Source organism: Dermacentor variabilis, chromosome 4 (assembly GCF_050947875.1).
Source record: "Dermacentor variabilis isolate Ectoservices chromosome 4, ASM5094787v1, whole genome shotgun sequence".
Taxonomy (NCBI): domain Eukaryota; kingdom Metazoa; phylum Arthropoda; class Arachnida; order Ixodida; family Ixodidae; genus Dermacentor; species Dermacentor variabilis.
In genome coordinates, this window is record NC_134571.1 from 50,728,889 (window position 1) to 50,743,898 (window position 15,010).

Below are 15,010 nucleotides of genomic sequence, written 5' to 3' on the forward strand. Positions count from 1 at the left end.
TTAGCAAGTTGCATTAATCATATTGCCCATGCGTGCATGGGGCCTACAATTTTTCACAATCATCTGCTTTCTTTTTCTGCTTAAAGGGCCCCTCACAAGGTCTGGCCATTTTGAGCTGACAAGCGTAGATCATACAATGCAAGATCACGATCGTGTCTGCAAAGTATTGCATTGCTATGCGCCGCGGAAAGGTCTGAAATCTCAAACCAAATGCCATTTTCTCTTCTCGTTGTGGCCGCCACGCTCCAAGCCGGAGGATGACGTACACGCGCATGTGCGCCTATGTACACGTGTTTGCACTGTGATGTCGCTCATGGGGACACATGACTTCGAGATTTATTTAAGGCAACATCTGGTTATTTGTGTGATATGGTTTCTTGAATAGGCGAATTAAAGCTTACAGAAATAATAAAACACACAAACCGAACGTCTGCATGTTTTTGTTTTACTTCTCACCGCAGCAAGAGAGATGTTCTACCGTTTCGTCTACTTGTTCCCACGTCGTGCAGTCACGCGTTTAGACACCGAAACTATCTCATTTTCTACCGGGTTCCAGCGCGAGATCATGCTCTGTGATCCGCTTGTGTCTGCCTCAGTATTCGTGTAGCACTGGCTTATACCGCTAATCAGATGTCCTAGTGCACAGCGCACAAAATCGTACGCTGCGCGAAACGAGACAATTACAACAGCTCGTGCACGACGCCGTCAGCGGAAGTGCGCCGCGCCGCAATATAGCGAGAAAAAAAAATGAAGGTGGAACCCGTGACGTATGCGTCACGCGATCCTCGAGGTCCGGTATAGACCTCAGACTCTGCCCAGGCGGCGCTGCGGATGGATGGATGGATGTTATGAGCGTCCCCTCTGGAACGGAGTGGTGGGTTGCGCCGCCAAGCTCTTGCTATTATACTGCCTAATGTCCTACCTAGGTTAAACAATGAAAAAAGAAAAAAAACACTATGAACAACCACGCCCGAATTTTATGATCTCCTATTGCGATCTATGCTTTTGTACGTCTCCGTCTTTTGTCGTTTCCGTACTTTTCTTCCAGCAATCCTCCAATCGCCTCTTACTAATGCCTATTACGGACATGTTTGCTTTACCACTGCTCCCGCTGAACCCAAGGGCTTCAAGGAGTCCAGCGGTGCCTAAATCGACCGTTGGGTAGATGTATTCACATTCTAATAAAACATGATCCGTCGTTTCCCTAGCATTAACGCAGCAAGCACATGCTTCTTCTTGCTTCTGATATCTCGCTTTATAAGTGCGTGTTCTAAGGCATCCCGATCTCGCTTCGAAAAGTAATGAGCTTCCCTTTGAGTTATCATAAATGGTTTCTTTCCTGATTTCGTGTTTTCCTCTTAAGTAGTTACTCATGGCAGGTTTCTTTTTCATTGCCGCCACCCATGAGATTATTTCAGCCTCTCGGAAAAACCCGTCACCAGCGCCCCCATCGCAGCCTTGGCACGAACTGAGTGGTGCAAAAAGAGCTCTCCGCAAGCGAAGGTCCATAGGCCACAATGGACCCTCCTCTTTCCGTTCTGTTGAAGCACAGTTTCCTAAAAATCAAGGGCCTGGAAAGCTTCTTCCGCCCATCCACGCTTTGGAAAGGGAGGAAGCTCAGCAGGGCGAAGTACGTGTACAATATGAAAAAGAAGTCTCGGGTGTTCTTTCGGCCTGCTGCAACTCGCAAGTACAGAGAGCATTAGGTTTGTTTATAGGCATATCAGCATAATAATCTAAGCATTTGAAATTTATTCATATAGAAGATGTCCTGAACACAAGACTTACGTGTCTCCTATATTTTTATGCATTTTATCGTAATATTTACGGAAAGTAAAATAAATCCTTCCATAGCCTTTTTAGCGCAGCAAACATAAAATGTTTTCTAAGGCAGCAAACAGCGTGCAAACATATCGAAAGTAAGCTTCCTACAGTGCCTGCGCGCCGAATCTTTCTGTCTCGCAGGAGCTACACCGTCGCTCAGTACCTTTGAATTTTTCGCAGACGCTTCAAGCAACACACGCGCGCAAATAAATGTAAATATACCCGACATTTTTTTTTACACACGTGCGTTACTTCGCCATTACTCATCCAGTGCTCCTACAGCAACTTTATTGCTCACATTTGAAAAACGCAGTTGAGCAGGCTCAGCGCATTGCGAAACATGCTTGTTGTATCGGCGCAGGACATACAAATTACCGTAACTAGAAATGAGCTCGCGATACAACGATGCTCTAGAACAGGATTTTGAATTCATAAACGAACCAAAATGTTGGGTTAAACTGACCAACCAAATCTCTCCGTTCCACTTGTTGAGTCAAGCGGAGGCGCTCGTCTGCTAAAAGGTGGAGATATCGATGGCACATAAGCAGGATGGTTCGCAAAGTTGTTTTTTCTGTTACCAACGAAGTGGCGGCTGCAGATTCTTGAGTTTTTGCTTGGTTGCCACGGTCTTCCGTCAGGGCTTCAGCAGAACAACAGAACTTTCTCATGTGGGCCACTGTGTTGTGGGGAATGCAAGTAATTCCATTACCCAACACGTTGAACGGCCCGTATCCAGCGCTCTCTCCTTTCCCCTTCATACGATCGCGATGGAAATCGGTAAAATTGAACGTTGTTATTCAGTCCTTTACGTTCATGGCCATTTGCAACACAGTAGTAGCGTCGATTGCGGCGTTTCTTTGTAGCGCGCGGAGGTATCGAGGTTGCCGTCGCTTCCTCTATCAGTCTGACGAGTGAGCCAGCAAGCGCTTTATGGCAGTTCGGCCACAGAACACCTATTCGACGGCGCGTCCGACTAGCGGAGAAATTCATAGCTCTCTCTGTCTAGGTGCTAAATGCGCAAAACGCTCACACTGTGGACCAAAATCCAGTTAAATCGTTGTTTCGCAGTCGCTAGCTGCATAGGCAACTGAGCAAGGGAGTCGGGTCATGGTCGGGCTTCGCACTACTCAATTACTGCCTCCTCGCACCGGCAGGTGGCGCTACATGTCTTGCAAAACTCCAGAGTCTGAAGTCCATTGGAGAACGCAGGGATGGAATTTTGCTTGCAGAGGCTAGACGGGGCGAGGGGAGAGAGTGTCTCGCTTGGCAGTGGACCCCCCCCCCCCCCCCACTGAAGTTATGGGTTCGCGGCACCGAAATATTTCTATCTCGGCTATTAATGAGCCGATTTGAAAACTTTTTGCGGCAGAACGCTCGCTAAACGATACGTACCGACTTGTAGCGTATAATCAAAATTTGCTGTGGGATCTGGTGAGGGGCCTTTTAAAGGTTACCGTAGTATATTCCCTGATACGGCCCTTAGGCAACCCTATATATAAGGCACAAGGGATCTTCATTCAGCTTAGGAAGTGAATACTACACCAAAAAACAAAAATAAGCCGACATAGTTTCAAATCGAAAGGCAACAACAATAACAAGGTCTGGTCCACGCGCGCGCAGATGGTTAATGAATTGAACAATCAGTTGAAGGCAGGAGAATGGGAGAAACCACTTGAGTGCGAAAATGAACAACACGCAGCCGGCACAAGTCATATTTCCGTATTATTTTTGTGCGCCTGAAGCTCTGCTTTCTTGGCTGACGTTAACTAGTCAGGTCAGACTGTGCCTATAATCCGGACACATTTCAGCAGTGTAAGCCGTGGGATCCTGGAGAGACATGGAAACCGAGGCAGGACAAAAAAAAAGTACCGACGATTACGTTACTTCCTAATGCGAAATTTGAGCGCAGCAAATAAGCTGTTTCACCTTTTGGATAGATTGAGGCAAAGAAATCGAGCAACACATGTATGCGCTATCACAGAATTTTCTTTTTATTTTTCACACGTATTCCTTTAACAAAGACTCCACTAACAGTTCTTGACAGTCATGAAGGAAGCTTTGTGGTCGGAGAAATAGACTGATATATGTTCGACTTGGTACACCAATGCTTGATTCTCAAAGACGAGATCTATACAAGTGCCTCGCGAGGTTGTCACAGCCGTGGGGGAAGCAGAGGCTAAGCGCCGCCGCCGAGAAGACCCTGCCGTTCGCGCCGCCGAAGCGGAGGCTCATTGCCGCCGTCGAGAGCAACCAGCAGTAAGCGAGGCTGAAGCAGAAGCTCATCGCCGCCGCCGAGAAGACCCTGCAGTTCGCGCCGCCGAAGCGGAGGCTCATCGCCGCCGTCGAGAGCAACCAGCAGTAAGCGGAAGCGGAGGGGGGCGGCGTGTACACCCAGCGGCAAACGATGGGGGCAGAAGCGCGCGCAGCAAGCGGACAACACGATAAAGGGAGGAGGGAAGAGATAGCAGCGACTGACTGATGCCTTTGACTGATACTCTTTCTGCATGGCGGCGACGGTGTTCTATGCAGTCACGTTATCTTGACTCTCTAGCGGCGTCAGCGGCATCCAGCGGTATCAGTCGGTCGCTGCTAGCGCTGGGGGGATGAAAGGGGGGCGGAGCTGGTTACGAGGCCGACGACGACGCCGACGACGACGACGACGCGAAACCCAGGAACGGACGCCAAGGAGCTGCGCTCTAAAAAGGACGCAGACAGCCAAATGTAGAGGTATTGCAGCAAGACACTAAAAGCTGACAGTCACAGAATGCCTCGGACATTCGAAAAGTTCAGCTCTGAAAGGATCACTCAGTTAGAAAAAGAGGAAAGCTTGTTCAAACGGGATTTGTGTGGGACACTTACACGCAAGCTTTTTTTTTAATGCAATCGCTGCCAGACGACAAGCACTGCAAGGTATCCCCTCTTAATCCTTTCCCTTTTTTTTCTTTTTTTTTCGAGAGGAGGGGGGGGGGGGGCGTCGCGAGGATTTGTCGCAAGGCACGCGTCGCGAGGTATAGCTATTTCTCACTTTTATTTATTTCCCTTCTTTTTCTTCTTTTTGTGCCCTTTCAACCTTGCCACACTAAAAGGTTACGGGGGCGACAGCGATTCTTCATCAATGCTGTTTTTCTCAGAAAAAGTTCTTAGGTCGCTGTTGCAAAACGTGATGTAATTTAAACGTACCTTCAAGAATTAGTGGTCCCTTGACCTGGCGGGGGACATTTCTCCACTAATGGGTGCCTCCCAGCTGAATCCTCGAAAGCTAGCAAGAAAATCAAAGCCGGCTACGCTAATCGCTGCACCGCGCCGCTCTGACGCTAAGGCAGTTGGAACGCGATTTAGTGCACCACGCAGACTCTAAAAGCGGAGGCGTCTGCGCATGCGTTTCACAGTCCAAAGCAGGCCATACTTTACCGGGTTAAGGCTATGTCGTGTGTTTTACAAAGGTGGCGTTGCTGTTAAAGGATGTCATTATGAGTATGGACCATATTTAAAGGAGAACCAAACAAAAGCAGATCAGATTGTTAATCTCCGTTATGAGAGTCTGGTGCTGACGCAGTTAATTGACTAAAACATGGAGGAAACGCGGAAGTCTCTTCTATTTTCTTCTTTTGAGATATTGCGAAGTATGGCATTAAATTTCCAAAATTTTTATTGTTTCTTTCATTTTTTTAATTTACTTTGAACTGTTTCATATCGAAGTTTATTTTAGTTTGCTTCTTATTTCTGCAGTTTCTTAATCTCTCACCCATACTTTGCTATTCAAAATTTTGATTTGGTTATAATGTTGTTTACTTAAAAGAGCACTTCTAAATCGAAGAAGGTCCAAAGCTTTCTTGGTAGAACTACTTCCGACTTGGCCAATCTCCAGCAGTCGATAGGAGCCATATTATGCAAATAATAGCCGTTAAAGCGGTTGGCGTATGCTGTGTTGAGCCTGACGTGGTGAAGGCATGCTTGGCCTTGTCTACTTAAGCCTCACGGTATGTTGAACTCGCTATGTGGGTTAATTTTGTAAATGGGTCTGTATTCAAGATTAGCATCGTAGCCCACAGAATGCTGCGAATGTCGCGGAGCACCGGAGATACCAGAGTCGAGGTGCCTTTATCGACAATTGTACTTCAACTGGCTCCATCGGATTTCTATGCGCGCCTCGGCAAGGCGGTACGCATGAACATTGCCTTGGACGCTACTATGGCGAGGCAACCAGTGCAGCACAAGGCTTTGACGCAGTTCGCACGCTTTAGTGCCCAAACGTCAGACGTCGTCGAAGAGCTGGTATTGTGTGCGTTCTGATTTAAGAAACCGCAGAGGTCGCTCGTGAGTCGGTGAAGATGACGTGTGATTGAGCCCTTTTGTCTTTAATACAAAGAAAAGCTACTGGCGGCGTAGTTCCGTCACTGTAGCTTAAGAGGAAGCTTTAGCTCGGGTGCTCCTATCTAAGTACATGTAAAAGAAGAAATCCTTTTTCTCGGCAACCACTCCCCCAAATGTGACAAGGTTTGTTGCATCCCAAAGGAAAAACTTAAAATCTAGTGACTGTTGGTTTCGAATTTAGGTTTAGGTCGTCAATTCTGTATAAAAAATTGGCAAAATCGCAAGTTTTCAAAGAAGTATCAAGTTTACAACTCTGTAACTCAGCAATGAAAAGCGATATCACAATTCTGTGCATTGCGTTTAATAGTACACCTAAAGCGGGCAAAATCGATATGTTACACATGAATCTCAAAAAAAAGTTATAATATGGAAATACAGACTTTGCAGAAACCTTGTACACAACGTAACAAATTCAAGCAATATATTGACATATCAAGTTTTTCCGCTTTCAGTGATCCAGTGGATGCCGTTTATAGAACCGTGATATCTGTTCTCGAGGCAGAGCTATTAATTTATAAACTTCGTGCGTCTATATCTTTTTTCAGACTTACCCATTTTTAAAAACGTTCTTTAACAAAATTCCGGCCCTAATCGAAATTCCGCTACCAACAGTCATAGGGCTGCGGTCGCGCAAACAGCTCGCTTTTCCGTTCTTTCGGTTGTCCTCTCGTGATTCGTCGACGCCCGCGCGTCTCGTCACGGCCGCCATTGCGCTGGGGCAGCACCACAATATGCGCATGCGTCACGCTCCTGCCAATAATTCGAAAACCGAGTGAAATCGTCTGCTAGCTTGGAACAGTCGACAAGATCATTCGTTTCGGAATGGCCGTTGCCATAGCAGCGCTAGTAGCAGACGATGCGCCTGTCTGCTCGTAATGTCGTCGCTCGCCGAACATGGGTGGCTGTGGCCAATTATTGTATAAAACTAGTACACTCTAATGAAACTCTATGGCTGTGGCGGGGGTCCCGTTCTTCCAGATTAAAACGCGACCTTTCGTCGCAGAACCTTACCGATGTTAATTATTGAAAAAAAATTGTAATCAGTGAAAGTAAATGTGGTGCATGCTCTGGGATAAACATAAATCGTGTTCTTTTTTTTTAATTGTTGAGTGATACGAGCGCATTTGCCGAGAATGCTCGCCGTTTCATGTTGTGCTCACGGAATAACGTTCAGTGTTTGGCGCTCACGAGCCACGATGGCTGCTCCTATTGTCGCGCTTTCGGAGTATCTCGAGCAGCCTCGGCGACAGAGTTCCGCGGGCACTTCAGGCTCTCAAAGGACACTGTGCGCGGCTCTGCGCAAAATTGGAGGACGCCATCGGTGGCATCACGACGCAAGACAAGGTGCTTTGTGCTCTCCGTTTCTTCGGGGCGGGGAGCTTCCAAAAACCCACCGGCAGCGAAGAATTCATATCCATGGGCAGGTTTCCGTGAGCGAGAGCATTCACGCGGATGCGGAGGCAATAACCATAATGGGCTGGCAGCAGGGCTGGGTGAGTTTCCCGATAACACCGGCCAGCAAGGCTAGCGCAAAGGCGGCCTTTGCGGATCACGTCCGCATTCCCAGTGTAGTGGCCTGCGTCGATGGGACGCTCAGAGCCATCAAACATTTATTCAAACAGCCTGAAGAACTGTCCGGGCGTGAATGCGGGCTTCATTTTGAGGTAGGGCTTCTACGCCTTGAATACCATCATGGTAGGTACTCACGATCGGCCATTTATTGCACGCGTTCTCTTATGGTACTTTACCGGTTTCATGTAACGTCTTCGTAGTGTGTACAATACAGATGTCACGTAACGCGCTATCGATCGTCATCGAGTCCATTCGGAATTGAATTTCTCGGTCAAGATTGACGCATGTGCCCAAGTTACGGGAGGGAGGTAATTGCAGTTGAGAATTTCGAACCGGATCAAATGGATCGCGATCGATGGTGGTCATGTGGAACCGGTATTGAAAGACACCACGGATTTTCACGGGCTGTGTTGCACCAACAAATGGTTTGAAAACAGTTGAACAGAGATATTAAAGAAGTGTACGTTGCTGTGCAAGTTGGTTTGTGATGGAAATGAAAATTCATGGAGAATACAAAGAACGGCACAAGCGCCTGGGCGCTTGTGCCGCTGCATCTTTTTTCCGAGTTCTTTCTTCTTTTGTAACTTTATTCTTAAGCAAGTACAAACACAAAGTGCAAAACAACGCGGTGTTACAAGAGGGAATAATGAAAACAAAACGCTTCACCAAGACACCTCGTGCTGTTTGAACATTTTGTGCATCCCTGTAGCCAGCTTGGTAGCTGTTGAAACTTCAGAAGAACATCTGGTTTCACACTGCAACGGCCACATTTTTTATGTAGTATTTTCAGCCAGCACGGAGTAAAGGCAAGAAATCATGTAGCTGAAGGAAAGGTTGTTACATTAATCTGCTCCATGGTTTCAATTACGTAAACTTGGTCGCATCACCCACAAAAAAGATATTACATATAGAGGTCTGCCACCACATGTTCTGCATTCACATACATTCCACGTACAACATTTCTGAAGTAATGACAGTTATGAAATAGATCAGAATAAGCTGGACTAATACCACGTACATGGATATGGCGATAGACCTCATTAAAACACATACAATTGTGCTGCTACAGCCGGAAACCTGCAGGACGTGTTTACATCACATATCACAGCAGCTTGAACTACTCTTCAATATCAAGTACAGTAATGCACTTTATATCTGGAGCTTGGCATATATAAAATTACATGGAAAGAGTAGCAAGAAATATTACAGCAGGAGTCCATTTGGCTAGCCAGAAGTGGTAAGCATGCAATGAAAAAACATAACACGAGCCTAGCTAGCCCTCTGTACTTCTATATAAACGGCAGAAATAACATGGAGTAGTATAAACAACATGACTAAGACAATGTTTTTCTCCACGTGCAAGGCATCAGCTGCTAGCTGGAGAATTCCCTTCTGGCACCAAATAATGGTTTCCATTCAAGAGTGAGCTTCACTATATGTCACGCCTGGCATACTTCGAAAACGGCCATCTAGTGACTTTAAGTACACGCTGGATGTAGAATCTTGTGAAAAAAAGAATGGACCTCATGAGCAACACAAAGTAGAGAAAGAGCAAACACTAGCATGACTGAAATCTAACTCATTTTTACTTAAACACCTTAAACATGTTAATGATACATGCTTTAAGAAAACATTAAAAAGTCATAGCAATATTATGAAATTTCATGTGCACATAATTGAAATAAGGTAACTGTTCTCTTATTTGTAGTGTCTTGGAGTGACATCTCAAAATTTAGAGATATGTAAACGTCTTTCTTTTAATGCACAAGATGAGATCAGAAAAAATTGCACTGAATGTAAATGATAAGCATATAAAACTTTATTATATGCTACAAGTGTACATGTCGATAAATTAAATATTAAAAATGCCACAAAATATACAGCAGTTCAAATCGACTACTGCCTTCTTGCAGCCACAGCCTCCTGCATAAGCTCGGCCAGCAGCTGCTAAAGCTGGCCCGCTGGCCGCAGTGCCTCAGCCAATTGATCAGTCCGCCACTCGGCAGCAGCCACGACTCGTCCAGATGCTGCAGCTAGCCGGTCCACGCCCTCGCAAACACCACAAAGAAGCTAGAAAAATATCATTACATCAGCATCCAATCCTGAACAATCGGACAAGCACTATTGAAAATCGTGCTCGCGCGGTGCATCGAAGAAGAGGAAGAGAGGGATGGGCTCGCGACCGGGTATAATTCGGATGTTAGGCTTGTCACCTTGAGTACGCCATGTTAGGACGGCTGAACACTCCACGACAATAAACCTGGCAGAGGTGTCTTTTCCCGCAAGCACCTCTGCAACAAAGTGAGCTGTATAACGAATTATTTTAGAGGTACCAAGTACTTGGTCATAAACGCGCTCAAATGTACGTATCCTCATTAAGATTACCACATGCTCATCAAGGACACTTTCAATTTTAGTTTAGAGATGCATACGAGGACAAACGCTTTCCATATATATTGTTGTTGTCTCCGTCTACATTCTGAATTGCCTATGTCACGGTACATGGTTTTCGTTGTTGCTTTCCATGTACTTGCGCAAACAAATATCAATACCACTTGTATTTTTAAGCTATCACATGGCTGGGAAGTTCATGCGTGACATAGAAATGAATTTGGGTTTGTGAATCAACAAATTATGAACACATCTCAGCAGAAAAAAATGCTAAGCCCGATGTTTGCATCTTGTTGCGAGTAAGAAGCACGTTGCGGACACTGTATAAAAATAGTTATTAAAACACTGTGAGCTGTCCTACTGCCATTGTGCGTGATGTTTCCCGAAATCCTAGAATAAGGTATAAACTTCAACATTGGTGGAAATAGGCACAATCGTGAGCGTATTGTGTTGCAAAGCTTCCCTGTTCCTGCCTTAATTACAAGCATTGCAAACCAATCGTGAACCCTCTCTTTCTGTTTTTCGATAGTTTCTTGGGGTTCGTGTTTGTTTTCTCCAGTGTCCTCAATGATCTGAGCAAAAGATAGCGTTCATATTTTGATAAAATGAAGCAGACATTATGAATCTGCAGCCTAAATTTAAAGTGTGAGTTAGCTACAGCCTTTGCAATTAGTTATGAATGCGAAGGGTCCAGAGCATTGTAGGTGTGTTTTACATACACCACACGATTTGTCCTGCTGCCTTGGGAGAATTCTTTTCGATTTTATTTTTATGCAAATGCAAAGAACTATCACAATCACCATGTGCGATCAAATGTGTGTGGCTAAATTACAGTGTACGTGGTGAATTTATTTAGTTGACACTTGGAAGTGTGAGGCCAAGGTTTGAAACGAATAAGTCATATGCAGCAGCATTTTAAAGCGTGCAATTTATTTACCGGCAACTTGCCATATTATGACCATATTATGATATTATGACCAGCTTTAACGAGATCACCAAACACTAAAAATTGGGAAGGGCCGATTTCCCCCCGGCACACTCCTCCCTGACTAGACGGCAAGCGACGCCATGGCGCCTCTTACAAACAGATACATATCCGAACCCGGTGGCCTACTACCGCTACTACCCGTACCTTTACACGGATAGATGTATATTCTGTCAAGAAAGGGCGGACCTACAACATATGGTTTGGACTTGTCCTCGGACACCCACGCAGAATAAAATAAACAAGACCAGAGAGCAGTGGGAGGCCGCGTTGCTCAGCTGTGCACCGGAAGACCAGCTCAAGGCAATCCAGCAGGCCGAAGATCCCGCCTGGGCCCAAGGGCCGGTTCGAGGCCATCATCTAGGTAGAGAGGCCTAGGTCTCAAATCTGCTGTGCGCAAATAAAGTTTATTCCTCCTCCTCTTCCTCCCCCTCCTCCTCCTCCTCAATTCCACGCTGCGAAAGTGGATCGATGTATAGCGAAGTTGTTGCCGTCGTTAGACAAGCACTACCACCACAAGCAACATGCGTCGCGCGCACGCGTGCGGAAATTCAGAATGCACCCACATTCTTCTAGGTCCTCCGCCAAATGGAAGGGCCTTGTTGAACTAAATGAGTGTTTAAAATAAATTGCCTGAGAAAAGAACGTAAAATACGACTTACACACATGCTGCAGACATGGAAGCTTCGGAATCCAATTCGAATAAACGAGAAAACATCATTCTCTTACGCGGAAACTGAAAGACAAAGCCCTTTTCCAGTTGCCGTCTGAGGTCTGTATTTTCCCGACCCACTAGAGGCTAACAGCGTCCCTGTAAAAGGCCGTAAAAAGCAATTCTTGCCGTCCCTCGTTCTTGGCTCGGACGCAGGCGCGGCGCCATTACGGCCGGGATTGGTCACTCGGCGTGACATATGATAAGAATGTTCAATCATATTGACAATTGCAAAAAGCGCACCCCTTTTTCCCTTTCTTTTTATTTTGCCCTTTCTTTCCTTTTTTTTCCTTTATCTTTTTTATTGTCCCCAGACGTAAACGTGTTATCAAACCTGCACACATTCGAAAAGGCCACTAGAGAGCGCTTCAAAAATTCAACATCTTGAAGGGGCAGCACAATATGACGAAGACAGAAGACAGGAACACACGAGACAGCATTGTCCTGTGTGTCAGCACTGTCTTCTGTGTGTCTGCTTTCCGTCTTCGTCATATTGCGCGGCCCCTTCAAGATGTTCAAACAGTACCAACTCGCCCAAATGTCGATCCCTCTTCAAAAATTCAAATAAAGAGAAGCTCGGCCTCCACTTTCTCCACGTCAATCAATGTTTTCGCGCATAAGAAAAAGAAATCGGAGCCTTGAGACGATACTGTTTACCGGTCTGCTCCAATTTCTTGCTTATCTTTAGTATTCGTTAGCTTTCTCTCGTCATCATGTTCTACCTCTTTCTCTTTCACACTTTCTTCCCAAATCTCGCAGCAGCTCGTTAAAGCTAACTCTCTGAAGCCGACATTTCTGCTTATTTCGCCGATAAATTCTCACAGTCTGCATCTCGTCTAGCGAGAGCCAGTGCCAAAGATGAAAACATGGAAAGTACGGGCTATCGGTTCACGTCGGAGGCTGTATGTGCGATCTATACAGGGTGTCCCACGCAACTTGAGCCAAGATTTTTCAAATGAAAGGCGCGTCGGAAGGCGTTTCGAACCGAACGCATACTATCCGCATTTATAGTAACTCTGGCATTTTTTTCCCAGAAATCACTAATTAGCTAAGTTTAATTTCCATACTTTTTAATTATTGTCTGAGGACCCCGCAGATTCAGAAACCACCGATCAATTTGTTTCCTGTACGACATGCCTCACGTCCTTTTTTCCGGGTTGCAAAGAAAGCCCGCGGAATACGAAAAAAAGCCACGTGACGGTCGGCTGCATCGTGACTAATGTGGCTGCGGCTGCGGCCGTGGCTAGCACCTTGACAGGCGGCTCGACCTAGCACCGTGCGAAGTTGGTTCTTTATTCTATGGCCCAGTCAGGCTCCGTCGCCGGGATGGCGGCGACGTTATTCTGTGAAATGCTCCAGAAGATTGTTGTCAGGTTCCTCTGCCAGCGTCTGACACTACTGCTTCATCGCCGTTTCACGGTAAGGCGACTGTAAGTTCCTTTGCGCGTTGTTAAAAACTTATTCTCTTTGCATTTCGTCCCGTATGAACGAAAGGCGGAGGGGGGCATGGCATCCATGAAGCCATAACCACCTGCTGCCTATTTGTAACGTTGAATTTCATTTTGCATTCTTCTTTTTTTTTTTTTATCATGCGCAGCAATGAGTGGTGATGCCAGCGATAACAGCGACGCGGCAGCGTTCGAGCTGCGAAGCACATTCGAAACAATGACGAAGTTCGAAAATAATATAAATAATAATAATAATAATATTTGGGGGTGCCAAAACCACTTTCTGATCATGAGGCACGCCGTAGTGGAGCACTCCGGAAATTTTGACCACCTGGGGTTCTTTAACGTGCACCTAAATCTAAGCACACGGGTGTTTTCGCATTTCGCCCCCATCGAAATGCGGCCGCCGTGGCCGGGATTCGATCCCGCGACCTCGTGCTCAGCAGCCCAACACCATAGCCACTGCGCAACCACGGCGGGTTAAAATAATATAAATTGGTTAATTTCTGCATTTAGCGCACAACACAAGACAAGGACAGAGTGAAAACTGACTTGTGTTGGGCTCTAGATGCAGAAATGGACCACCAACAGGCCCGAACTTTTGTTATTTCAAGTAAAATGGCTCCTCAAGAAATGCGGCATATGAGCACATGCCGTTCGCCGCACAGGGCTTTGCGTTTGTTAATTCAAGAAGGTTGCGCGCAGCTGCTTCTGAAAAAGCATGGTGCGCTAGTTTTGCAAAAGAAATATTGTCATATCTAAAGCCGTACAACGTGCAATATTTGCAGTATGGCAATAACGTGCTCTCTCGACCGCTGTACCAGGCTATGTGCTCTCGAGCGTTGTTAGCTATTGCATTGGGCAGAAGATACGTGTTTTCAGGTTTTAATTGTGTATTGAGTCCTTACCGTTGAGAGTTTCTTGTTTCTCAGCATTTATTAGAGTGCTTCCTTGACAGCCATTATTTTTGATGACGTACATTGACATCAGAGACAATGGCTGTGTTATATCAGAAAAGTATGCATTACACGAAGGAACGTACCATCTTCATTCAAAAGCTTTGAAGGCTCCAGTATCGCTTACCTTCTGCCTCTGTCATTCTACGTATTGCAGGAATCTCCACTTTTCCTTCCTCAAGATACACTACAGCCAAGGGACATCACGCATATTAAAGGGCACATTTCCAAGTATCAGACGATGACTGCAACGCTTCGAAGATGGCAGGGGAATTAAATGTCCAACACTGTCGAAGTTTTTAATTGGCTGAGATGCTTGTATCTTAAACTGTTCAATGAGGGGCTCACTGGATTACGAATTAAAGATGATGATGTTGGTGCGTGCCTAATTGTCTTTGTCTATGTCGCCACTTTATTTTCGCATGCTACTATTCACACAATTTTGCTACCTTGTATCACTTTCCTTAGTAGAAGTACAAAAAAGAAAGCGTCATATTTATTCTTTCTGAAACAATCCCATCTTCAGTAAATTATTTGCTGGCTTATCTGTGTAGTTTTCTTTTCATTAACTTGGTACTTACAACGCGTTTCATGTGTGTTATTCCTGTGTGAAGTTTATCGCAATCACGCCGTTAATTTCCGACTATTCTCCATTATACCGGTGTCACACGACCACTTTCGATCGTGATCAAGCCCGATCCGGATCAGAATTCTAGATTGCGATTGGCTTTCTCGCGCCGCTTGCGCA